A 27,462-nucleotide genomic window follows, 5' to 3' on the forward strand; every position below is an offset into this window, starting at 1 on the left:
TTGCTCTGAACAGGAAATTTTTACAAGGACTGAAAACTGCATAGAACTTCAAATGTTTAAATGACAGGAAGATTCCAATCACACTGCAACAAAGGCTATGTGCCCGGGATCATTTCAGTTACTGTGCAGCTATGCACCCGTGAGCTTTGAGGAATCGTGCTTCGCTAAGCACAGTATTATGAACCAAAAGGCCTGTTCCTGTGCTATACTGTTCCATGCTCTAATACCAATGACTGATGAGATTTTTTTTTGCTCAATTTTAAATTCTTTTACTTTGAAAATTCCATGTGTCTTTAATCTATGTGAAAATCACTGAGCTGGTATTATTGGTAACCTTGTTTAATGCATCTACAAAATCCTGAGAAGTAATATCTTTCAAATTCAAGATAACTCCAGCTCCATGAGGCTTCTTGTGCTGTCTGTTATTCATCTAATTTCCAAATAACGGCATCATAACCACCAGCACAGCACTGGAGATCGTCTCATAGGTTCCATGTGTCTCTCCAGGAGTCAGGAAAGCTTGTGCTTTAGGATGTGTTAGTTCAAAGATCAGTGGAAAACAATAAATTATTCCTGCCAATTATCCAATAAAACCTGAATCAATTAGACATAGAACACAGAACATTGATATCCACAGCACATTACAGGCCCTTCGGCTCACAACATTGTGCTGACCATGTAACTTACTCTAGAGACTGCCTAGAATTTCCCTAGTGCATAGCCCTCTATTTTTCTAAGCTCCATGTACCTAACCAAGAGGCTCTTAAAAGACCCTATTGTATCCGCTTCCACCACTGCTGGCGGCAGTGCATTCCACACACCCACCACTCTCCGTGTGAAAAACGTACCCCTGATATCCCCTTTGTACCTTCTTCCTTTTAAATCTTTTTATTGAATAAGTATACAAAAAGATAAGCCATATAGGCATTAATACACTGTTAGAATATAATAAAATTACAGGAGATATTAATACAGAAAAAAAATGATACAAACAATGTAATTTAAACATAACATACTAAGGTAACATAAGTATACTAATTTATATATATATATATCAATAAAGAAAAGGAAAAAAAAAACCCCCAAAAAACCCACCGTGCAACTAAACTAAAAGCAAAGCAAAGCAATGGGCTAACTTGGAACCAAATAGAGTTAAAGAACTTAAAATCACGTCCTCAATCCCGACCTCCATTAAAAACAGTATAAAAAAACAAGAAAGGTATATAAATATGGAGCAAAAAAGAGAAGAAAAAAATTACATTAAATGAAAATATTGAATAAAAGATCTCCAGGTCTGTTCAAATTTAAGTGAGGAATCATAAAGATTGCTTCTAATTTTCTCCAAATTCAAGCATAATATCGTCTGAGAAAACCAAAAAAAGGTGGTTGGAGCATTAAGCTCTTTCCAATGTTGTAAGATACATCTTTTCACCATTAAAGTAAGAAATGCAATCATTCTACGGGCTGAAGGAGAAAGATTACTGGAAATTTTAGGTAGTCCAAAGATAGCAGTAATAGGGTGAGGAGAGATATCTATATTCAATACCTTTGAGATAATATTAAAAATGTCTCTCCAAAAAGTTTCCAGAGTAGGACAAGACCAAAACATATGAGTTAAAGAGGCTATCTACCCCGGACATCTATCACAAAAAGGATTAATATGAGAATAAAAGCGAGCTAATTTATCTTTGGACATATGTGCTCTATGAACAACTTTAAATTGAATTAGGGAATGTTTAGCACAGATAGAGGAAGTATTGACTAATTGTAAAATCTGCCCCCAGTCATCCACGGAAATGATAGACCCCAATTCCTGTTCCCAATCTACCCTAATCTTATCAAATGGAGCTTTCCTAAGTTTCATAATAATATTATAAATCATAGCCGATGCACCTTTCTGACATGGATTGAGGTTAATTATCGAATCTAAAATATATGTAGGATGAAGCATTGGAAAGGAAGAAAGTATAGTACTTAGGAAATTTCTAACTTGTAGATATTTTAAAAAATGTATTCTTGATAAATTATATTTATTAGATAATTGTTCAAAAGACATAAGGGAACCATCTAAAAATAAGTCCAAAAACCGTGAAATACCCTTAGTCTTCCAAATTTGAAAAGCACGATCCGTAAAAGAGGGAGGAAAAAATATGTTACCTAAAATAGAAATCGCTAGCCCAAATTGGTTAAGATCAAAAAATTTTCTGAATTGAAACCAAATACGTAAGGTATATTTAACTATCGGGTTAGAGACCTGTTTGAGGTGTTTCAAATCAAAAGGAAGAGAGGAACCTAAAATAGAGCCAAGTGTATAGCCCTGAACAGATTATAATTCCAATGCTACCCATTTAGGAATGGATAGTATATCCTGGTCAAGTAACCAAAATTTCATATGTCGAATATTAATTGCCCAATAATAGAATCTAAAGTTAGGTAATGCTAAACCTCCATCTCTCTTAGCTTTCTGTAAATGTATTTTACCCTGTCTCGGGTTTTTATTTTGCCAAATAAATGAAGAAATTTTTGAGTCAACTTTATCAAAAAAAGATTTTGGAACAAAAATCGGTAATGCCTGAAATATATATAGAAATTTTGGCAGAAAAAACATCTTAACTGCGTTAATACGACCAATCAAAGTTAAATATAAAGGAAACCATTTAGATGAAAGTTGAATAATATGGTCAATTAAGGGTAAAAAGTTAATCTTAAATAAATCTTTGTGTTTACAAGTAATTTTAATCCCAAGATATGAAAATTAATTATTAATCAGTTTAAACGGAAAGTTATGATATAAGGGAAGTTGTTTATTAATCGGGAAAAGTTCACTCTTACTAAGATTTAATTTATAACCTGAAAAAAGACTAAATTGTGCTAATAACTCTAAAACAGCAGGGATGGATTTTTGAGGATTAGAAATATATAAAAGTAAGTCATCAGCATAGAGTGATATTTTATGGGACTTTAAGCCCCGAGTTATCCCAGTAATACTTGGAGATTCTCGAATGGCAATTGCAAGAGGTTCTAATGCAATATCAAATAATAAAGGACTAAGAGGACAACCTTGTCGAGTACCTCGAAAAAGAGGGAAAAACGGTGAGTTTAAAGAGTTAGTACGGACCGAGGCCACAGGAGAATGATATAACCGTTTGATCCAGGATATAAATTTCGAGCTAAAATTAAACATTTCAAGCACCTTAAATAGTAAGGCCATTCTACTCTATCAAAAGCTTTCTCAGCATCTAAAGAGATAACACACTCAGGAACATTTTGTGAGGGGGTATAAACAATATTTAACAGTGTGCGAATGTTATAAAAAAGAGTAACAACCTTTAATAAAACCCATTTGGTCTTCCGAAATAATAAAAGGAACTACTTTTTCTAATGTGTTTGCTAATAACTTAGAAAAAATTTTAGAATCAACATTTAATAAAGATATTGGTCTATAAGATGCACATTGAGCAGGATCTTTATTCTTCTTTAATATTAGAGAGATTGACGCTCTATTGAAAGATTCGGGAAGTTTACCAAGTTTTAATGAAGCCTCGAAAACCCTACAGAACCAAGGGATTAATGAAGGTGCAAAACATTTATAAAATTCTGCGGTAAACCCATCAGGGCCAGGAGCTTTCCCCAGATTCATAGAGGAAATAACATTCTTAATCTCATCAGTGGTAATGGGAGTATCTAGCATAGAAGACATATCCTGTGAAATCTCAGGGAAGTCTAGGTTATCTAAAAAATCATTCATATATTTAGAGTCTCGAGGAGACTCTGATTGATATAAGGAAGAATAAAAATCAAAGAAGGCTTGATTAATCCCCGCATGATCAAGTATCAGTCGATCATTTTGATTATAAATCTGATTAATTTGAGATTTAGCATAATTAGACTTCAATTGGTTAGCCAACAGTTTGCCAATTTTGTCACTGTGTACATAAAATTCATTTCTTGTTTTCTTTATTGGTTTACAATCGAGGACGAAAGTAATAAACTGTGTTCCATTTGAAGTTCAGTTCTTTGTTTATATAACTCCTCAGAGGGAGCTGTAACATATTTCTTATCAATTTCCTTAATCTTGTCCACAATTACCAACTCCTCCTGCTTCAGCTTCTTCCTCAAAGCAGCAGAATACGAGATAATCTGACCACGAATATAAGCTTTAAAAGTATCCCAAAGAATGTTCACAGAAATATCCTCTGTATAGTTGATTGTAAAAAAAAAGATCAATCTGTTCATTCATAAAGTTAACAAAGTCCGAGTCCTGAAGCAACAGCGAATTAAAACGCCATTGTCTATTATTTTGTGTATTGGCCTGAATTTTAATAGAAAGCTTAAGTGGAGCATGATCCAAAATGGTTATAGAGTCATAATCACATTTAATCACTGAAGAAATAAGACGAGAGTCAATAAAGAAATAATCAATTCTTGAATAGGAATGGTGAACATGTGAAAAAAAGAAAAATCTTTTTCCTGAGGATGCAAAAAACGCCAAATACCCGTCGACCCAGAATCAGAGAGGAATGAGTTAATCAAAGTTTCAGATTTATTAGGTAAGGTCCGTAGAGGAGCCGAACGGTCCAAAGCTGGAAATAAACAGGTATTAAGATCTCCGCCCCAGTTCAATGAAAACTCATTCAAATTCGGGAACTGATTGAATAATGATTTATAAAATTCTGGACAGTCCATATTGGGAGCATAAACATTAACCAAAACTACCTTTTTATTAAATAGTAGACCACTAACCAGTAGAAATCTACCATTCAGATCAGAGATAATATCATGTTGTATAAAAGTAACTGAGGAGTCTATAAAAATAGAGACGCCTTGAATCTTAGCGTTAGAGTTCGAATGAAACTGTTGTTGCTTCCAGAATTTAAAAAAAAGTAGTCTGTCCCCCCTCCGCACATGGGTCTCTTGTAAAAATAGAATTTGTGCTTTAAGTCTCCGGAACACTTTAAAAACTTTTTTTCCTTTTAATAGGATAGTTAAGACCAATAGTATTCCAGGAGACAAAATTAATAATAGACTCAATAAACCCTAAAGTCAACCCGCAAAAAGGAGGATTGACGATAGGCTCGACCCACGAACCCGGAAAGGGAACAGAACAAATAAGAGATACCAGGAAGGAGAACGCAACCAATACTTCAATAGTGTACATAGCCCAAGAAGAAAAAAACTAGAACGTGAAGCCCCTCCCACCACCCCTCACCCCATGACCCCAAGGCTAAATCTAAAACAGACCAGCCAGAAAGAAGCAAGCACTAAAACTACCCCCATGATTTCCGATAGACGCTCACTAAAAAAAAGTGTAAATATAAAAAAGATCAGCTAGTTATAAAACAGTAAAAGAATAAAAAAAGTAAATCAATTAAAACAAACACTTAATATAACAGAGAAAAAGCCAGAAAATATAAAAAAAAAACCAACAAACCCCAGACCCTATGAATAAATAAAAAAAGAAATGAAATTATTAACATAAACTAGTTATGAAAACCTACAAAAAAAAGTAGATTTAAAAACTACAAAATTTAAGGCCTCAAAGGAAATACGTAGAATGACGCTGAGGAAATAACCACCCAGAATCCCCTGGGAAAAAGAAAGGAATGACGCAGATAGAAAGAAAGTTTAGCAACCATATTAATTAATCAAAAATAAACTTTTCTGCCCATATAAGGCAAAAAAAATTAAGGCTGACAGATTCACAACCTCCGATCAAACGGAGATAGTTAAAAATTACGATTAAGATGTTGAAGGTGAAAATTGATCCAGATAACTCTGGGCATTCGATGGAGATTCAAAAAAACGAAGGGCTCCGTCAGGCGTACGTATCCTTAGACGTGCTGGGTAAAGCAGCGCTGGTTTTAAATCCATCTTGTAAAGTTCCGACATCACAGATCTGTAACGAACCCGTTGATCCCGAATTGGTTTACTGAAATCCTCCACAAACCGGAAATGAAGATCCAAAAAATCAATGAAACCTTTAGATCGAACGAATCGAAACAGACATAGCAGACCTTAAAAGCATCCGATTATCAAACAGCCCAACTTGTTTCAAAGTATTGTAAAAGTCAATGCCTTAATGGTTGGTTAAAATATAGCTGATCATAAAAAGAAAAACTCAGAGGTAATGGAGCGAGTCAAGAACACAACTTCACTCCATGAGCTCTACCGGAAGTCCCCTGTACCTTCTTCCAAGCACCTTAAAATTATGCCCCCTCATGTTATCCATTTCAGCCACGGGGAAAAGCCTCTGGCTATCCACATGATCAATGCCCCTCATCATCTTATAACCTCTACCAGGTCACCTCTCATCCTCCGTCACTCCAAGGAGAAATGGCCAAGTACACTCAACCTATTCTCATAAGGTACACCCTCCAAACCAGGCAACATCTTTGTAAATCTCCTCTGCACTTGCTCTATAGTATCCACATACTTCCTGTAGTGAGGTGACCAGAACTGAACACAGTATTCCAAGTGGGGTCTAACCAAGGTCTTAAATAGCTGTAACATTACCTCTCGGCTCTTGAACTCAATCCCATGGTTGTTGAATGCAAACACACCATACGCCTTCTTAACAACACTGTCAACCTGTGCAGCAGCTTTGAGTGTCTTGTCGACACGGACCCCAAGATCTCTCAGAACCTCTATACTGCCAAGAGTCTTACCATTTATATTATATTCTGATTAAAAACTGGACCTACCAAAATGAACCTCTTCATACTTATCTGGGTTGAAATTCATCTGCCACTTCTCAGCCCAGTTCTGCATCCAATCGATATCCCATTGTAACCTCTGACACCCTCCAGACTATCCGCAACACATCCAACCTTTGTGGCAGCAGCAAAATTACTAATCCACCCTTCTACTTCTTTATCCAGGTCATTTATAAAAATCACGAAGAGGAGTGTAATGTATTGTGTGAGTATTTGTAGCGTCAGAGTGCGTATGACGTCAGGACGTAGAGAAGTAAAAATGGCAGTCTGTTAAATAAACGCGGTTGTTCAACCTACAGCGGTGTGCGAGTCACATCAATATTACATGGTGTCAGAAGAAATCGCGAAAAAAAAGGAAGAGAAGACAGGTAAAAGATGTCACAGTTACAGTCAGCATCAAGTTTAAGCCTACAAGGTAATCTTGCTGAGAACTGGAAAATATGGATCCAGAAGTTTGAGCTGTTTTGCACCACTACCAGCCTAGCTGAAAAGACGGAGAAAGTGCAATGTGCTACATTTCTGCACGTAGCGGGAGAAGAGGCAATAACGGTTTGCAACATGTTTGTCTTCCAAGATGATGAGCAAGATAAAATTGAAGTGTTGAAGAAAAAGTTTCAAGATTACTGCGAACCAAGAAAAAACCTACCGTACATCTGACATATGTTTTTCACGAGGGCTCAAGGACCAATAGAGAACATAGATGCCTCTGTAACAGATTTGAAGGACAAGGCAAAAGACTGTGAGTTCGGACAACTGCATGATTCTTTAATACGTGACAGGATTGTATGCGGCATATGAGATGATCAAGTGAGAGGCAGGCTATTGAGGGAGGCAGATCTTACATTAGAAAAGGCAATTGATGTTTGCCGTGCCAGCGAGATCACGTCAAGTCAGGTTAAAGTGCTCAATGAAGAGATTGAAGTGCACAAAATAAAAACTGTGAAAACTGACAAGAATAGGACAAAGCCAGCCCCACAGGATGATCAAAAGGAAGTTAACTGCAACAGATGTGGTTATAAACATGGATACAGAAAATGTCCAGCCTTTGGTCAGACATGCAAGTTATGCCAGAAAAGAAATCACTTTGCAAAGATGTGCAGATTGAAGGAGCACACAAGGAAAATGCATGCTGTGGAACAGAGTGAGGGCAACAGTGACATGTTCAATGGCACAGTTGAAGTGGAACAGGAGGTATACATCAAGAATATTGACAATGCAGAGATGGAGGATGAAGATGGTTGGACTCAAGATCCGATAATAAACAGAAGGAATGTGACAGTTAAGCTTGACACTGGGGCAAAGTGCAATGTAATGTCAGCAGAAACATTCAACTCACTGGACATCAGAGGAAGGCTGAGAAAATCCACCTGCAAGCTTGTTGCATATTTCAGCCACAAGACAGTACCATTGGGCAAAAAGGCACTCACCTGTGTGTACAAAGGTCAAAAATACAAGGTCGAGTTTGAAATAGTGCAGCAACATGTTCCAGCACTGGAAAAAGCAACATGCACAAAGCTAGGCCTGGTGAAGCGAATCTATGGTGTTGAAAAAGAAAATGACATTCTCAAAGACTTTGATGACTTGTTTTCTGGATTCGGATGTTTACCAGGGAAACACCATATCCAGATTGATCCAACTATTGCACCAGTCGTGCATGCCCCGAGAAAGATTCCAGTAGCTCTCAGGGATCGAGTAGTGGAGGAACTACACAGAATGGAACAGATGGGAGTCATAACAAGACAAATAGTACCAACCGACTGGGTGAATAGTATGGTGACAGTGGTCACAGAAAAAAAGACGAGGATTTGCATGGATCCACAAGATCTCAACCAAGCCATCAAAAGAGAGCACTATCCGCTGCTCACGGTTGAAGAGGTTGTCTCGCGTATGCCTAATGTGAAATACTTTTCAGTATTAGGTGCAAATCAAGGTTTCTGGCAGATCAAGCTAGATGAAGAAAGTTCCGGATTATGCACTTTCAACACGCCCATAGGGAGATATCGTTTCCTGTGTCTACCCTTTGGGATTTCTTCTGCATCAGAGGTATTCCAGAGATCCGTGGCACAAATGATTGAAGACCTGGACGGGGTGGTCAATATCATTGATGATTTGCTGATATGGGGTGACACAATTGAGGAACATGATCAGAGACTGAGGAAGCTCCTGGAGAGAGCACGTGAGTACAACCTAAAACTGAACAAAAGTAAATGTAAGATCAGAATACAGAGAGGAGACACTTGGCAACCAGCTGTGGTTGTGAAAAGACATCAGCAACCAAGATCCTTCATAGTTCGCACGCCGGATGGAAGAGTCTACAGGAGGAACAGGAAGCATCTGCTGAAGACAGGCAAGAGGGAGTTTCCACATACAGATGCACAGGACATTTCCACATATACAGACATGGAAACAAACGACACCAAGAGTGATGCAGATCGCAAAGACACAGAGGGCACTCGAGAGACTGTCACTGATGAGGATAAGCACAGTCACAGTTGTATCACACACGGTCTGGGAAATCAAACTTCCAGCTAGATACGGAGAACAGACATACATACAGTCTCACATAGTTTGAGACAAAGTCACACGTATTATAAGTTCCAAGATGTGAAATAAAAGGTTTATTATACTGTCGGAGCAGTGCTGCCAGGATAATCAAGGACACGACCCATCCAGCCAACACACTTTTCGTCCTTCTTCCCTCTGGGAGAAGGCTCAGGAGCTTGAAGAGCTTGAAGGCCAGATTTGGGAACAGTTTCTTTCCAACTGTGATAAGACTGCTGAACGGATCCTGACCCGGATCTGGGCCGTACCCTCCAAATATCCAGACCTGCCTCTTGGATTTTTTGCACTACCTTACTTTCCCTTTTCTATTTTCTATTTATGATTTATAATTTAAATTTTTACTATTTACTATTGATTTGTACTCCAGGGAGCACGAAGAGCAGAATCAAATATCGCTGTGATGATTGTACGCTCCAGTATCAATTGTTTGGCGACAATAAAGTATTATGTATAAAGTATAAAGTATTCGTCTATGTTAGTAAAAGAAAATACACTGCTGTTAGTATTGTAAGATACAATGCAGAATATAATACAAGAAGTTAAGATTATTTTTAGTTTATGTCGTGGTTGTTGCACTGTAAGAAGGGCATACCTAGAGGCATTGTTTTAGTAATTCACAGTGTTGCAAAAAGAAAAAGAAAATCTTGAGAAGGGGGATGTAATGTATTGTGTGAGTATTCGTGGCATCAGAGTGTGTATGATGTCAGGCCGTAGAGAAGTAAAAATGGAAGTCTGTTAAATAAACGTGGTTGTTCAATCTGCAGCAGTGTTCGAGTCACATCAATATTACAAGGAGGGTCCCAGAACAGATCCCTGCAGAACACCACTGGTCACCAACCTCCATGCAGAATATGAACCATCCATGACCACCCTTTGGCTTCTCTGGGCAAGCCAATTCTGGATCCACAAGGCAAGGTCTCCTTGGATCACATGCCTCCTTACTTTCTGAAGAAGCCTTGAAAGGGGAACTTTATCAAATGCCTAACTGAAATCCATATACACTACATCCACTGCTCTACCTTCATCGATGTGTTTCGTTACATCCTCAAAGATCTCAATCAGGCTCGTAAGGCACGACCTGCCCTTGACAAAGCCATGCTGACTATCCCATTTCAGATTATGTCTCTCCAAATGCTCATAAATCCTGCCTCTCAGGATCCTCTCCACTGAAGTCAGACTTACTGGTCTATAATTTCCTGGGTTATCTCTACTCTCTTTCTTAAACAAGGGAACAACATTTGCAAACCTCTAATCCTCCAGTAATTCTCCTGTCCCTATCATCGCAAGAGGCTCATCAATCTCCTCCCTCACTTCCCACAGCGGACTGGGGTATATCTCATCCGGTTCTAGTGATTTATCTACCTTAATGCTTCTCAAAAGCTCCAGCACATCCTCTTTCTTAATGTCTATATGCTCAAGTGTTTCAGTCTGCTGTAAGTATTCCCCACAATTGCCAAGGTCTTTTTCCCTAGTGAATACTGAAGCAAAGTATTCATTAAGAACCTCCGCTACCTCCTCTGACTCCGTGCACACGTTTTCACTATCGCACCTGATTGGTCCTATTGTCACACAGCTCATCCTCTTGCTCTTCACATACTTGTAGAATGCCTTGGGGGTTTCCTTAATCCTGCTCACCAAGGCCTTCTCATGGCCCCTTCTGGCTCTCCTAATTCCATTCTTAAGCACCTTCCTAGCAACCTTGTAATTTCTAGAATTCTAACAGTACCTAGTTTATTGAACCTTTCGTAAGCTTTTCTTTTCTTCTTAACTAGATTTTCTACATACTTTGTACACCATAGTTCTTTAACTCTACCATCCTTTCCCTGCCTCAATGGAACATACCTATGCAGAACTCCATGTAAGTGTTCCCTGAACATTTGCCACATTTCTGCCATGTATTTCCCTGAGAACATCTGCTCCCAATTTATGCTCCCAAGTTCCTGCCTAATAGCATCATATTTCCCCCTACTGCAATCAAGTGTTTTCCCAAATTGTCTGCTCCTATTCCCCTCCAGCGCTATGGTGAAGGAGAAAGAATTGTGATCACTATCTCCAAAGTGTTCTCCCACGGAGAGATCTGACACCTGACCAGATCAATACCAGAATTTCCCAATACCAGATCAAGTACAGCCTCTCCTCTAGTTGGCTTATCTACACATTGTGTCAGGAAACCTTCCTGAACACACCTAATAAACTCCACCCTATCTAAACCCCTTGTGATAAGAAGATGCCAATTAATATTAGGAAAGTTAAAATCTCCCATCACAACAACCTTATTATTATTGCACCATTCTAGAATCTGTCTCCCTATCTGCTCCTCGATATCCCTGTTACTATTGGGTGGAGTCTATAAAAACACCCAATAGAGTTATTGCCCCTTTCCTGTTTCTGAATTAGCTTGAGCAATCATGAGACTAAAATGTTTACAGGAATGTTCTCTTACACAAAGGATCCCTAGCTTTATTGTTCTTCGGGGTAAGAACTTTGAAACCCTAGCATCAATTTTCAGTCATGCTTTCCATAAGGTTGGGGAGGGAGAAGCCTAGCGACCACAAATTTAAAAGTACAAGTTCCAGACACCTTTGATAGGTTGGTTTTATTTACAAACTGCAGCCCGTTGTGTGCAAATCATTTGGCACAAAGCCTATAAGTTCTCAATATCTGCAAATCAGAATCAGAATCAGGTTTTATATCATTGGCATTTGTCATGAAATTTATTGTTTTGCTGAAGCAGTACATTGCAATACATAATAAAACTATACATTACTATAAGTAATATATATATAACTGAAATTAAATAAATAGTGCAAAGAGAGAGAGAGAGAGAGAGAGAGAGAGAAAATACTGACGTAATGTACAATGGTCTATTGAACACTCAGAAATCTGGTGGTGGATGTGGACGAAACTGTTCCTGAAATGTTGAGAGTGTGTCTTCAGGCTACTGTACCTCCTCCTTGATGGTAGCAATGAGGAAAGGGCATGTCGTAGGTGATGGAGTTCCTTAATAACGGATGTCATCTTTTTGAGGGATCACCTTTTGAGGTCCTCAATGCTGGTGACTGAGCTGGCTGAGTTTATAATTTTCTGCCGCTTTTTCTGATCCTACGCAGTGGCCCCTCCATACCAGACAGTGATGCAACCAGTTAGAACGCTCTCCACAGTACATCTGTAGGAATTTGTGAGTCTTTAGTGACAAAGCAAGTCCCCTCAACCTCCCATCGTGCCTTCTTTGTAATTCTATGTTGGTCCCAGGATAGATCTTTGGAGAAGTTGACACCCAGGAACTTGAAATTGCTCACCTTTATCTCCCCCAGAGGAGGGGCTGTACTGGACCTGGTGTTGATGGGTAATAAACCTTTGAGTAGGTTAGCCATTAAAAAATAGTGACCTCAACTTCCTCAATTTCAGGATAGTTACAGACAAGGATAGGTATGGTCCTTGCAGGAGAGTATTAAATTGGGGTAGGGCAGACTACGAGGGCATTAGGCAGAAACGTTAGTTGGGAACACCTTTTTTCTGGCAAGTTCACAGCAGACATATGAAGGGTGTTTAAAGATCAGTTGCACAGACTATGGGAAAGGTATGTTCCTGGTAGAAGGAAGGACAGGGATGGAAAGATATGGATGTCCAGAGAGCTGATGAAATTAGTCAAGAAGAAGATGAAAAAGTATGCAAAGCTTCAGAAGTTAGGATCAAACGGAGTACATGAGCAGCTTAAAGAAGCCTGAAAAGAACTAAAGAAGGGAATTAGGAAAGCTTGGAAGGGCCATGAAAAGCCCTTGGCAAGTAGGATTAAGGTGAATCCCAAGGCATTCTATACATACATCAAGAGAAAGAGGATAACTAGGGAGAGGGTAGGACAACTCAAGGACAAAGAAGGGAACATTTGCTTGGATGCAGAAAATGTAAATGAGGTACTTAATGAGTACTTTGTTTCTGTTTTTACAAGGAAAAGGATGTGGAGAACCAGGCGATCAGTACTGAGTGTATAAATACGTTAGGGAGTTTGGTGGTCAAGGAGGAGGAAGTGTTGGGCCTCCTAATGAGTATTAAGGTGGATACGTCCCCAAGGCCTGATGGGATTTACCCCTGGTTATTGAATGAGGCAAGAGACAAGATTGCTAGGTCCTTGACAAGTATTTTCATGTCCTCTCTAGGCACAGGCAATGATCTGGAGGACCGGCGAGTGGTTAATGTTGTATCTTTACCTACGGGAACAAGGGAAAATGCTGGGAACTATAGACCCAGGACATGAGTCTCACATCAGCTGCAGGGAGATTGCTGGAGAAGATTCTTAGGGATATGATATATCAGCATTTGGAAGCCCATGGCCTAACTAGGCCAGCATGGCTTTGTGTGGGGCAGGTTGTGTCTTATCCACTTGATTGAGTTTTTTGACAAGGTGTCGAGAGAGATTGATGAAGGTGGGGAAGTGGATGGTACCTACATAGATTTTAGTAAGGTGTCTGACAAAGTCCCTCATGGAAGGCTAATCCAGAAGATTAGGATGCATGGGGTCCACGGTGAATTGGCTGTTTGGAATCAGAACTGTCTTGAGCATAGAAGACAGAGGGTAGTGATCGAAGGCTTATTTGAGCTGAAGGTCTGTAATTAGTAGTGTTCTGCAGGGATCTGTACTGGGACCTCTGCTGTTTGTGATTTATACAAATGACCGGACGAAAATATAGATGAGAGGGTTAGTAAGCTCGCAGATGATACCAAGATTGGTGGAGTTGTGGATAGTGGCTGGCGAAGAATACAGTGCAATACTGTATATATCATTTGTAGATATGGGCAGAGAAATGGCAGATAGACTTTAACCTAGATAAATGTGAGGTGTTGCACCTTAGTAGGGCAAATACAAGGAGACAGTACACTGTTAAGGGCTGTCTCCTTAACAGTTTTGCTGAGCAGAGTAATCAAGTTCATAGCTCCTTCAAAGTGCCTACACAGGTCGAGAAGGTGGTTAAGGAGGCTTATGGAATGCTTACTTTTATTATTCGAGGCATTGAGTTCAAAAGTCAGGAGATTCTGTTGCAACTTTATAAAACTTTAGTTAGGCCACATCAGGAGTATTGCATATAGATCTGGTTGATCCACTATAGGAAGGATGTCAAGGCTTTGGAGAGAGTACTGTTACGTACCCCGTAACTGGGTTGCCAAACCAGCAGAAATGGATCACTCAGTTGGAGTCTGGAGTACTAGAACTAAGAAAGTTTTATTAAAGAAATAAGCAACACAGTAATCGAAAGGATAATAAATGCAACAGTTCAGCAATGATAACCACACATGTGCACAGAATTAAGATAACAGCATCAATCAAGCTCTATCGTTGTCTAGGGGTAAATGATCAAATTTCAAAGTGACTCAAAGTTCAGTCCAGTTTAGTAGTTCAGTTTGCAGTAATCGTTGCCATGGCGATGGACAACGTGGGGGAAGAGAGAGAGGGAACAGGAACAACTGATCATTCAGACACGGCTTCACTCACAGACCGGCGATATGGCTCACAAACAGCTTTTGGGCGGGTCCTTGGTGATGTCACCTGAGGTCACCGACTATGACCCCTCCTCCAGATGCGGTCGATCCTCTGCAGTGAACCCGGCACCCAGGCAAGGGCGGACACACACCGGGTTCCCGCTGATCGTACCTTTCCACCCTGGCCGTTGTCTGATACTTCTCACCGACTCGTGAGAGGCATACCGCTTCCAGGGTCTCGTTACCTCGGGTGGCGTGTGTGTCCTGCCTTAGTGAACCTGTCCCTTTTTATCCCCCTGCTGGGGCATCGCCTGTCCACCACTTCAAACAGTTCAGGGTTCAAAGGGGGGAGCTGCTCCAGACAGCTCTCTCTCCCCCGTTCCTTCATTACACATCTCCAGACGCTGCTCCATTGTTCCTTATCTCTCCTTCCCCTGAGGGCAGGTGGCAGACCACTTGCTGATGTCACTGATGCTAACCCAGGCCAGCAAACATCTTAATTTTATGTGTATTCTTGTCACAGTACAAAAGAGGTTTACCAAGTTTAGAGGGCATGTGCTATCGTGAGAAGCTGGATAAACTTTGGCTGTTTTCTCTGAAGTGGCTGAAGCTGAGAGGAGATCTGATAGAGGTTTATAAGATTATGAGAGGCATAGATGGAATAGCCAGGAAGTCTCTGTTCCCCAGAGTTGTAATGTCCAATACTGGAGGGCATGCATTGAATGTGAGGGGGGTAGTTTCAAAGGGAATGTGAGGGGTAAGTTTTTTACTCAGAGAGTAGTGGATAATGGGAATGCACTGCCTGGTATGGTGGTAGAGGCAAATACGTTAGAGGCTTTTAAGAGATGTTTAGATAGCCCCATGAATGTGAGGAAGATGAAGGGATATGGACTTAGTGAGGTAGGAGAGATTAGTGTTTGAGTGTTTTTGATTTGTTTTTTAGCTGGTTTGCTACAATGCTGTGGGTCAGAGGGCCTGTTCCTGTGCTGTACTGTTCTATGTTCTACAAAATGCAAAGTCTGTTCACACTTTTGGTTCTGGTTCCTGAGGCTCATCTTAGGTGGAGGATGCAAACAGTAGGGTGATGACAGCTTTAAGAATAGAGTCAAGGGAGAGCAGAGACTGTACATCTCCCTGTGAACCCAGACTCCTCCCTTTCACTTCTGCTCTGGTGCTGGACATGGAGGTTCCTCGGCCTGGCTCACCCAGGGCCCAGTAACAAGCTGGAAGCAAGAAACTCACAGCTGCTGCCTGATATTAGTGAGGAGAGCAGTCATCGACTACAGGATGACTATAGGATGAAGCTGATCAGTTGCTAAAATGGGCAGAGTAGAAGCAGATGGAATTTAATCCTGATAAGTGTGAAGTAAGCACTTTGGGAAGAGCATTAAGGGTAAACATCTACTAAAAAAGGTAGGACATTAAGGAGTATTGAGAAACTGAAGGAGTTGGTATGCAAGTCCAAGGTTTGCCAAAGGTAGCAGCACATCTGGAAGAGGTAGTGAAGAAGGCACTTCAGATGCTTGCATTCATTAGACGGGGCACAGAATATAAAAGCTGATAGGTTATGGTACAGCTTTTCAAGCACATGTTCAGCTGTGGTGTACAGTTCTGGTCACTGCACTACAGGAAGGATGTGGTTGCACTGGAGAGGATGCTGAGGAGATTCATCAGGACATGGCTGGAGGTGGAGTGGAACATTGGAGTTACGGTATGAGGAGATCTGAGCAGGCTGGTTTCTTTCCCTTGCGGTAGAAGAAGCTGAGTGGGGAGATTATAGGGATGTAGAAAAATACAAGGGGCATAGACAGGATAAGTATTAGGCAACTTTTCTCCATACCAGAGGTACCTACGCTTACAGCAAGAAGGTCAGACAGGATATGAGGCAGAACTTTTTCACTGAGGGGGTGACTGGAATCTAAACCTCACCGAGATAGGGTAAAAAAAACTCTCGCAATATTTAAGAAGTACTTAGGCAAACACTTGAATCGCCAAAGTGCACAGACCAAGAGCTGGGATTAGTATAATTAGTATAAATGGATACTGGATAACCAGCATGGACAATGTGGATGAAGGGTCTCTTTATGTGAGGGATGACTCTATGACTCGCTGATTTCTACTTTATTGTGTAAATGAGTTAAGTGAGGTTGGCTGTGAATGCAACTGCTGCAGAGGTAAAGGTGAAGGAGAAGCCTCTCGTGAGCATCATGGAGGCTACCAAGAAACTCACCCTCTGTTCAATGGCAGCTATAGCTGGTGAACACAAGAAATCAGAAATTCTGGCCACCTCGGCAACTCTGCAAACTTCAATTTTACATATCAAGTATTTCAATAAAGGCATACAATATATCCCTCCTGTTAACAGGCTATAGTTGGTGCCTGTTCCCATACCCAACAACCAGTGGAGGAAGATACTATCAACCTATGCCAACCTGATGTCATAAACATCTATTTATATAACTTTTGGTAAGTTCTCAACCCCCTGCATCTTCTCTTCTTTCTATTCCCCATTCTGATTTCCCTCTCACCCTTTCTCCTCACCAGCTCATCACTTCCATCTGGAGCTCCTCTTCCCTCCCATTCTTCCACGGTCCACTGACCTCTCTTATCAGCCTCCTTCTTCAGCCCTTTACCCCATCCACCTTCCATCGTCCTGCTTCTTACTGCAGCCCCCATCCCCCAGCCACCCGACTCTGGCTTTCCCCCACTTTCTTCTCCACTCCTGATGAAGAGTCTCAGCCCAAAACATTGACTGTTTGTTCCTCACCAGAGATGTTGCCTTACTTGCTTAGTTCCTCCAACATTTTGAGTTTGTTGCTCTAGATTTCCAGCATCTGCAGAACCTGTTGTACTTATCAACCAACGTAGCTCTCTTACCCAGCAAGTAATTCTGTGGTAGCCATTTCATGAGCTTGGTGTTGGTTGCCAGCTTCAAGGGCCTTTCTCTAGTGTGTCTCCACACCACCTGTAACAGGAGAGTTAAAGGTAATTTGCAGAGTCATACAGCATTCAGCCCTTTGGCCCGACTCATCCATGCTGACCAAGATGGCTACCTAAGATGGCCCCTGTTGCCTGCATTGGTCCATATCCCTCTAAGTCTTTCCTCTCCCGTACCTGTCCAACTGTCTTTTAAGCATTGTAATTGGACTTTCTCTGGCAGCCTGCTCCCTACAGTTCTGTGTGGAAAACATGCCCCTCAGGTCTCCTTCCCCTGTTGTTTTAGACTCCCTTACCCTGTGATCATCTACCCTGTCTCTGCCCCTCTTGATTCTGCAAAGCTCTCTGAGGTCACCCCTCCGCCTCTTTTGCTCCTGTCAAACTAATCTTACCCGTTCCCTAAGGTTTCAATGTAGCCGAGCCCCGGAATCAATTTTAACTCAAGACATAAAGAGAAAGTCATGCCTCAACTCTCTGATGCAGTACTGAGGGGTTGCTGTACTGTTCTAGGTGTAATTATTTTAGTGAGATTTTAAAGTGAAGCTTCCTCGTGTGGATGTAAATGACCCCACGGCTACCACTCCAGTGATCCTGGTCATTGGTTATCATTCAAGTAACATCATTAAGAATAGATTGTCTGGTCATTGGCACACACAGAAAAAACTTCTAATGCACCTCAGTGTGCATTTTCTTTGTTGCAAATGTTAATGGTTTCGGAAGGAAACTCATTGACACGAGAATTAATTCTACTCTTCTCTCCTCAGACTTTGACTCACCTGTGGATATTTGCAGCATTTTCTGATATTCCTCAGATTTCCAGCTGTGTTTTGTTTTTCTCTCTCATTAGGTATTCTGGATGAATACACATGAAACGGGGACCTTGGGATCACAACCCAAAGGCAGGCCTGGAATGAATACAGACACGCGTTCTGATCAAACATCTTCTGGCTCTTGCTGCCACTGCCTGTCTCACAGTGAAAGGGACTGAAGGAGTTGTCTTGGCTGTACAAGTTTGTTGTGCATGTGTTGACCAGCAAAATTCTGCCACCATTTGTTTACATCTTCTGAGCAATTTGACCAAATGCTCCTGTAATCATGTTGGTTGTTGAGATTGGCTTGTCAATCAGGAGAAGGCCACAGCACCATTTTCTCCGGAAGTGTTCAAAAAGTTTTCCAGAACTTGGAAAGAAAAAAAAATTAAAATGGGAATTTGTGCTGGGGAAGTCTTCTCATAATACGTTGCCCATTTCCTCCTTTGCTTGCTAAGGGCTCCACTCCCCAACTCTAAACCCAGTAGCATGAGCAAAATCCCTAGGAAAATGCAGTCTGGTTCATCTGATTGATGCTTAAGGATGCTGATGAATTGAGAAAGGGGAACAGAAAAAGACTTATGGCAAAAGCACCAAATGAAATGGGGGGAATCAAATTCAGGGAAGGTCCTGAAAGGGTTCAGCAGACTGGTCAGAATCTGTAGAGAGAGAAACAGAGTCCATGTCTCAGGTCAAAGACTTTTCATCAGAGCTCAGTTATTCAGCACCAAGCTACCAATGAAAATTGCGAGTCTCATAACTTCTCCTTCCCAGGGAGATACTGCCCCAGAGCACATCAGACACACTCAGGTCTTTCCTAGCTTTGTTCTTGGGTCTTCAATCTGAAACATTAACTCTGTTTCTCTCTCCATCGAAGCTGCTGACCTGATGAGTAATTCCAGCACTCTCTGCTTTTATTACACATTTGCAGGATCTGCACTTAGATTAGATTAGATTATGAGGACACACAATCTTCTTTTATTGTCATTTAGTAATGCATGCATTAAGAAATGATACAATATTTCTCCGGTGTGATATCACAGAAACACAGGACAGACCAAGACTGAAAAACTAACAAAACCACATAATTATAACATATAGTTACAACAGTGCAAAGCAATACTGTAACTTGATAAAGAACAGACCATGGGCACGGTTAAAAAAAGTTCAAAGTCTCTCGAAAGTCCCACATCTCACACAGATGGGAAAAGGAAGAAAACTCTCCCTGTCATGCCCGACCACAGTCCGACTCTGAGTTGTCCGAGAACTTTGAGCCTCCAACCAGCCCTCCGACACCGAGCACTGAGCATCATCTCTGCCAAGCGTTTCGCCCCCAGCCCCGGCCGCCAGCAGCAGGCAAAGCCGAGGATTTGGGGCCTTCCCTCTCGAGATTCTCAATCGCACAGTAGCAGTGGCAGCGAACCAGGCATTTCAGAAGTTTCTCCAGATGTTCCTCCGTGCTTCTCACGGCTGTCTCCATCAAATCAGAATTGTGCACGGCCCCTATTTAACAAATAGGATATCATTTCACCGGAGAGGCTGCGTCACGTCGCCATCTTCTCCTCCCGCCTTTCCTGGTTTTACTAGATTTACCTTAGCCAGCTACCTACGTGGACCTGTTCCCCACAGCGCACAAGGCAGTAATCACAGCCTGCACTATGTACAGTGTGCATGGTCGACAGGGTGAACTGCAGCCAGTCACCAAAGCGTGGACAGAATCCTCAAGGACTAGGGTAGCAACTTTATGGAATACTGCCTTCTTGGTCATCTTCAACTTAATGTACATTCTATCCAAATTTATCCCCATTTCTTCATTACCATTTCTCAGATTAAATTGAATGCTGCCTGAGTGACCTTCAAAGTCAAATAGTTCAACAGTACACCAATTTCTTATACCCAGGAGATGAGTACCTGCCATTTTACATGATTGTACTTGCACTTGTCACAGTGAGACATGCCAATCATTTAATTCACACCAGTACTGCTTCCCCCGGGGCAACGGCTTCCTCTCCTTGTAGTTGATGCCTCCAACAAGTACCACGTTTGGCATCAGGGGTCTGGGGTACTCCAGGATGAAGTCGTATCGCAGCAGCCAGATAGAAGACCAGGGTCACATCTCTCCGGTGGAACCTGGTGGCCAAATCTTCAAATGACAAATCCACAAAGAAACAGAGCAATGGATCCAAAAAGTTAATCGGTATGTTTCCAGTCCTTCGGAGAAAAGTCTTTCAATTGGTGTTTCCTGTGAAAGTTCTAGGCATGTACGAGAGTGGCGTGGGGCACCTAGTGGCTGAGTATTACAAACCACAAGGGATACATTGCGGTAAGTTCACAGTGGGGAGAGAGGGGTACTTGCCAAGTGCTTTAACCGTCTGTCAGCAGGGCATCAAATTTTGCTTTAACAACTCCTGTATCACTTCTGCATTTAACAATAAATATTCACATTTAAGCCACACACACAAAATGCTGGAGGAACTCAGCAGGCCATGTAGCATCTATGGAAAAGAGTCCAGTCCTTCTGAAGGGTCTTGGCCTGAAACATCAACTATACCCTTTTCCATAGACGCTGCCTGGCCTACTGAGTTTCTCCAGCATTTTGTGTGTGTTGCTTGGATTTCCAGCATCTGCAGATTTTCTCCTGTTTGGAATATTCTCAGTTAGACTGGACATACTGCCTGTACCATTGGTATGCTGCATTTTCCTCCAAACCTGTTCAAAAACAGTCCCATTGTAAAAAGCCAGCTCTATCATATTTCTGTGTATCTGCTCCATATCTTCTTTGCTGAAGGAAATGAAATAAATCTTGCTGGTGTAGTAATGGGATGCCTTCAAAGAGTTCCAGGGAAACAATAACAATTTGATGTCCTCTCCTGTGAAGGGTCTCCAGTTTGGTCTGGATGCTGAATCAATGACTCCAGGCAACAGGAACACCAACCCTATACATTTTCTCTTCCTCCCTCTCCCATCAGGCAGATGATACAAAAAGCCTGAAATCACATACCACCAGGCTGAAGGACAGATTCTGCCCCACTGTTATCAGACTCTTGAATGGACCTGTTGTACGATAAGAGGGACCCTTGACTTCACAATCTAACTCATCATGATCTCGCACTTCATTGTTTACCTGCACCACGCTCCTTCGGTAGCTTTTACGTTTTATTCTGCATTGTTATTGTTTTACCTTACTATACCTCAATGCACTGTGTAACGATTTGATCTGCATGTACAACATCCAAGGCAAGCTTTTGACTGCATCTTGACTCATGACAATAATAAATCAATACCAATACCAATCAAAAACTTCTCTTTGCTCCCCTCTCCCATTGGCCAGAAGTTACAACAGGAGAGGGGAGCTCATATTACCAGGTTCAAGGCCCCACTGTTTTAAGACTTTTGAATGGACAACTAGAATATTAAAGAGGAACCCTTATCCCACAGAAAGGGAGGGGGGAAGCCTAGAGGATGGGCAAGGAGTATAGTGAGAGGGACAGAGTAAGAAAAAGGAGAGAGAGAAAAAGAATATATATATAAAATAAATAAATAACGGATGGGGTATGAGGGTACGAGGTGATATATTGCATCCGGTGCTCCCAATGTGGCCTTCTATATATTGGCGAGACCCAACGCAAACCGGGAGATCGTTTTGCTGAACACCTACACTCTGTCTGCCAGAGAAAGCAGGATCTCCCAGTGGCCACACATTTTAATTCCACGTCCCATTCCCATTCTGATATTTCTATCCACGGCCTCCTCTACCGTAAGATGAAGTCACACTCAGGTTGGAGGAACAACTCCTTATATTCCGTCTGGGTAGCCTCCAACCTGATGGTGTGAACATTGACTTCTCTAACTTCAGTTAATGCCCCACCTCCCCCTTGTACCCCATCTATTATTTATTTATTTATTATTATAGTATATATTCTTTATCTCTCTCTCTCCTTTTTCTCACTCTGCCCTCTCACTATACCTCTTGCCCATCCTCTGGTTTTCCCCTCCTCCTCCCTTTCTTTCTCTCTAGGCCTCCCGTCCCATGATCCTCTCGTATCCCTTTTGCCAATCAACTGTCCAGCTCTTGGCTCCATCTCTCCCCCTCCTGTCTTCTCCTATCATTTTGGATCTCCCCCTCCCACTCCTACTTACAAATCTCTTACTAGCTCTTCTTTCAGTTAGTCCTGACGAAAGGTCTTGGCCCGAAACGTCGACTGTACCTCTTCCTAGAGATGCTGCCTGGCCTGCTGTGTTCACCAGGAAACAAGTCACATGGCTTACACGAGAAATGAATGGCAAATTAATTAAGGTAGAATTGGATGCTGGGTCAGTTGTTTTAGTCATTGCACAAAATAAGTTTGAACAGCCTGCAGATATCCAACTAAGAGCTTATAGCAGAGAAAAGATAACTCCTGTGGAAATGATATTTGTAACAGAGAAATACAACAAACAACGTGTCACATTGGGCTTGGATGTGATAAAAACAGGAGGGCCAGCATTGTGGGGCCATGACTGACTAGGATAACCACACCTTGATTGGAGATCCATCCACCATTAGCATGCAACACCCCCAAGTTCAAAGTAAATTTATTATCAAAGTACATTAGGTCCCCTGGCTCAGGACTGAGCAAGCATAGAAGGCATTCAGCTCATCTGGAAACAAAGCCCTGTTGTCACCTATTTTACCTAATTTAACTTTCTAAGAGGTGATAGTATTCAAGCCCTGCCACAACTGTTGAGCATCCCTTGTTGATTCAAGTTTAGGCTGGAATTGTCACTCTGCCCATGAGATGGCTTTCCAAAGGAAGTACCTGGACCTCTTGTACCTTACTTGGTCACAAAGCTTGAATGGCTCTCAACAGATTGCGGATCTCTTAGTTAATCCAATGCTTCTGGTTGGGGAAGACCGAATGATTTAGTGGGGTCAAATCCGCCATATCAGAGCACCACCGAAAGTTTATCATGAAACACACACCTCCACCTTTTGTCTTTTCAGAATCAGCAGTTCGGTCCACTCAGTAGATCAAGAAGCCTTCAGGTCTGACCACTGTATCTGGTGTGCTGGGAGAAAGCCATGTCTCTCTTAGACATAGCACACAACAAACTCTCATTTTCCTCCAACCCAGCAATCTCGCCCTCAGGTCCTCAGTCTTGCTCTCCAACAACTGCACCTTTGCTAACAAGTTGCTGAGTAAGGAGGGCCTCATCTTCCTGCATTTCAGTATGGCTTCGAGACTCCCTCCCTACACCTCACTTCCGGCCATGTCCGTTGAGTCCTTCAGAAGATCGTGAACTCTGTGGATCATTGAGTTGGTTTAAAAGTACATTGTTTAAAGGGAAATTACATGCTGCAGATTGCAGTGAGAGTAATTCAAAAGAGATGTACATAGAAGCATTGTACGTAACTGTGGTTCACCGGCATTATCTTCCTGATCAGTACTTAGGAAAGGTACTAGATGATGCCACAGCAGTGTTCAAGGATGGCAATGGAAAACTCAAACATGTCAAAGATAAAATAGTGTCATATGAAAATGCCACACCCAGGTTTTACAAAGTCCATCCAGATCCTTATACCATCCGTCATAAAGTAGCCAGCGAGCTAGACCGCATGGAGGTTGAAGGAATTCTTTCCAAAGGTGAGTGGAGCCCATGACCTACACCTATGGTCCCAGTAGCCAAGAAGGATAGGTCTGTTAAGACCTGTGGTCATTTTAAGGTCACCATCAACCCCAGTATTGAACATAGATTAATACCCTCTGCCCAGGAGAAAGGATATATTTGCAAATCTTTCTAGAGGAAAGCTCTTCAACAAAGTGGACTTAGCTGAGGCCTATCTACAGATGGAAGAAGAGTCCAAAGTATTTCTCACAAAGTCTTTATCGTTATAATAGGTTTATTTTTGAAATAGCATCTGCACCTGCACTCTAACTAGGCACTCAGTGTTACCTGGATGACATCATTTTTACCAGTAAGGATTACAAGGAACATTGCCAAAATCTCAAGACAATGATCATTTTAGATCATAAGACACAGGAGCAGAATTAGGCTATTCGGCTCATTGAATCTGCTGTGCCATTCCATCATGGCTGATTTACTATCCCTCTCAACTCCATCCTCCTGTCTTTTCTTGTAACCTTTGATAATCTGAGTAATCATGAACCTATCAACCTCCACTTTCAATATACCCAGTGACTTGGCCTCCTGTGGCGATGAATTCCACAGATCACCATCCTCTGGCTGAAGAAATTCCTGCTCATATTTGTTCTAAATGGACATCCCTCTATAATAAAACTGTGCCACAGATGCTACCTGACCTGGTGAGTTCTTCATGCATTTTGTGTGTTACTCACAGACCTAATCTTCCTGATACAATAGTACCTGAGTGCATGGAGAGAAAGACCTAAACAGTGAATTAAACTCTGGACACCTTCCAGCACGAATGCGCAAGGAAACAGGAAATTACTGCACATGAGATTACAAGATACATCAAAAGTCTGCAAACAATTTTTATCCCTCCTTAAGGGAAGATGGTAAAAAAGATTAGAAGATTAAGGGTTTAGAGCATGATACAACATGCATGAATTATTTAAACCAAGCATCACTTACTGTGGTCACACCTTCGATGCACAAGCATAACACAAGTGTGCTGAGAAAATTCAAGCAGCGGTGGATGCCCCAGGGTCAAAGGTCACATCACAGTCAATTCCTATAACAGGTTCCTGTCAAACCTGGCTAGTGAGCTGCACCCCTTAAGCTCATTACTACAGATCGGGAAGAAATAGCAAAGGATAAAATAGTGTGAGGAGGGTTTCCAAAAGGTTCAAACCATTCAATGGTTCTGTTTATTATCAGAGAACGTATACAGTATACAACCTGAAATACTTGTCCTTGCAGGCATACCATGAAAAATATAAGAACTCCAAAGCTCCCTCTCCCCCTCCCATGCGCAAGCAGCAGCAAGCATCAACACCTGAACCTCCCCCTCCACCTGCCCCCCACCCACTTCAGCAAAAAGTGTCCACCACCCACCAAGCAACAGCACAGCACCCAAAGAGAGATCATGATCTGCAGTCAACAAAAACAATGGTTTACCCAACAGGCTGTCTCTAAATCCCTGCCTATTGACGGGTCTATGATAGAGTCCCATCAATGTGGTTAACCTTTTTTTATTGTAAAGTTCCAGCCAAACTGCCTCAGTAGATGAGCCCTCCAGTATGTATTCTGAGCACTGTTGTGACATTTTCCGTAATGAGTAAAGCCATTCCTCTCCCTTTACTACCACCCCTCTATCATTCTAAAACAACGGAATCCCAGAAAATCAGAATCCTGCTCTTCATGCAACCAAGTCTCACTAATGGCTAAAACATCATTATTTCACAAGCTGATCCATGCTCTGAGATCATCTACCTTACCTACATATTACTTGCATTGTAGAATCATCTCAGAACATTAGCCACACCATGCTCAAACAGTTGATTTTTGTTTTTGCTTATAGGATTTGCATCCATTTTTCTTACAGTCATTTCACTTGCCGGCTTCCCTCTCTGATTCCCATGCCCTTGCAACTCTACTTTAATTTCTCTCATCCCTTATTCCAAGCAACTAGCCTTCTTGCAAGGAATTTGGTTCCCACCTCCAGTTCACGTGCAAACAGCTCCCATCTGTTCATGAAGGGAATCCAATGACCCAAGATCTGAAGCCTCCTTCCTGCACCATTTCCTTAACTAAATACAAAACTGCACTACCTTCCTATTTCTTGCCTCACCAGCATGTGGCACTGGTAATAATCCTGAGATCACCACCCTGGAGTTCTTGTCTTTTAACTTAGCACCTAACTCCCTGAAGTCACTTTGCAGGACTTTGTCACCCTTCCTGCCGACGTCATTGGTGCCAATTGGGACCATGGCTTTGGGCTGTTCACACTTCCCATTAAGAATGCTGTGGATTCATTCGAAAACATCTCTGAACCTGACACCTAGGAGGCAACATACCATCTAGGACTCTCATTTTCATCCACAGAACATCCTGTCTGTTCCCCTAACAAATGAATACCGCTGTCCTCTCCTCCCCCACCTCCATTTCCCTTCTGAGCCACAGAGCCATTCTCAATGCCAGAAAGCTGATTGCTATGGCTTTATCCTGGTAGGTCATCTCCCCCTAATAGTGTCCAAGGTGGCATACTTATTTGTAACGGGAATGGCCACCGGGTATTCTGCACTGATTGCCTATTCCCTTTCTCTACACTGAGGATTACTCAGCTACCTTTATCCTGCAGCTTTGGTGGGACTGCCTCTCTATAACTCGGGTCTATCAACTGCTCGGTCTCCCAAACGATCCAACTCCAGCTCCCTAACACGGACTATTAGCAGCTGCAGTCAGATGCAGAAATCTTGTGAAGAATTTTGTACCTGTTTTCCTCTCTACAGACATTGCACGATGTGTTGAATATTTCCAGTGTTTTTGCTGGTTGTTCAGCTGGTTTATTGGACAGATAGGTACACAGATAGAGTGGGAACAAAATTACGGAGTGGATTGGGTTCAGCCGCATCAGTGCGCAGGTCTTGGCATCACACTGATGATGATCTTCTGGTAATTCTGACTGAGACTCCCCTTTGCTGCTCATTGGCTGTGTCACTTTATCTAGACGAGCATTGAAGGGTCACCTCACAAAATGGGGTCTTTAAGTAACTGAGTGCAGTCTGTATTTGGGGTGAGAGGCAGCTGCCATCCTGAAGCAACCGACTGCTGAGCATCAGGGTTGGTGTGAAGGCTACGTCCTGATGCATCTCTGAACTGAGAGCTCAGGGTGCAGGGCCATCAGAGGAGTAAGTGTCAGATGATCATGATCATGAAAATGGGGTACTGTGGGAAGCCATGCTTCATTTTGCAGGCTTTTCCTTTATTTCCTCTGGACACCTCATTTCACTTGTGCGCAGATGTGAGGCCGACTCACTCTGACAGTCAAGGTCGCATGGCAA

At 41.9% G+C, this 27,462-nt stretch overlaps 1 pseudogene; it reads right to left on the reverse strand.

The window, feature by feature from the left end:
- Positions 1-298: 298 nt before the first annotated feature.
- On the reverse strand, positions 299-27,107 carry LOC134348752 (UDP-glucuronosyltransferase 1-6-like; annotated as a pseudogene).
- Positions 27,108-27,462: the final 355 nt, after the last annotated feature.

This window comes from Mobula hypostoma, chromosome 6 (genome assembly GCF_963921235.1).
Source record: "Mobula hypostoma chromosome 6, sMobHyp1.1, whole genome shotgun sequence".
NCBI classification, from domain to species: Eukaryota; Metazoa; Chordata; class Chondrichthyes; order Myliobatiformes; family Myliobatidae; genus Mobula; species Mobula hypostoma.